At 43.8% G+C, this 914-nt stretch overlaps 1 protein-coding gene across 1 annotated transcript in view; it reads left to right on the forward strand.

Moving 5' to 3' along the window:
- FLT3 (fms related receptor tyrosine kinase 3) overlaps positions 1–914 on the forward strand; it is a gene marked incomplete at its 5' end in the record, with an annotated part of 119,415 nt that overhangs the window by 88,351 nt on the left and 30,150 nt on the right.

The raw sequence follows: 914 nt of genomic DNA on the forward strand, positions 1-914 counted from the left end.
TGTGTCTGAGGTTCACACATTTCCTTAGAACCTGAGTTCCCATGGAGGCCTTTGGCCTTCAAGATCTGAGTCGGAGCCCAGCATCCTCAAGCCAGAAGTCCCCAGAAATCCACCAGGGCTCCTTTCAGTACTAATGACTGCTAGCAAACTTAGCTTGTGTGACTCATTCCAGTCACTGCGGTATAAAGAATTGACTTTGGGAAAGTTTGTGGCCTGAATGCATTAGGCCATTTCCCAAAGATACAGAAATTATCAACTGGGGTAAACTTATTTGGTACAAAAAAAAATGAATCATTATCTCTATATAATATACACAAAATATTATGTACATTACAAGAGGTGTTCATGATGGTTGCTGTTGTTGGCTACCATTGAGTCAGGTCTGGCTTTTTGCCGCCTTCACAATCATTGTGGGGGCCAGTGTGCATTTTGCGTGTCTTCCAGCCTAGAGGACTCATCTTCCAACACTATGTCGGACAGTGTTCTGCTATGATCCCTTGGGTTTTCGTTGGCTAATTTCCACGAGTAGATGGCCGGGCCTTTCTTCCTACGCTGTCTATGTCTGGAAGCTCCGCTGACACCTGTCCACATGGGGGACCCTGCTGGCAATTTGAGAAACTGGTGGCATAGCCTCCAGCCTCACAGCAACATGCGAGACACCACAGTGTGACAAAGTGAAAGACAGGTGGTAATTTTGATGATTAGTATTTATTAGTTAATATCACACACAAGTGAAATTTTGCTGAAGATAATTTTAAAACAGTTGTAGCAGTGCATGGACAGGGAACTGCCAGAAAGTCAAGCTGAATTCACAATGAGGGATATCATTGCTGATGTTACATGGATCTTGGCTGAAAGCAAAGAATACCAGAAAGATGTTTATCTGTGTTTGATTGACCTTGCAAAGGCGTTCG

The sequence above is a fragment of the Orycteropus afer genome, unplaced genomic scaffold (assembly GCF_000298275.1).
Source record: "Orycteropus afer afer isolate SDZICR_OR568_19922 unplaced genomic scaffold, OryAfe1.0 scaffold01057, whole genome shotgun sequence".
Taxonomy (NCBI): Eukaryota; Metazoa; Chordata; class Mammalia; order Tubulidentata; family Orycteropodidae; genus Orycteropus; species Orycteropus afer.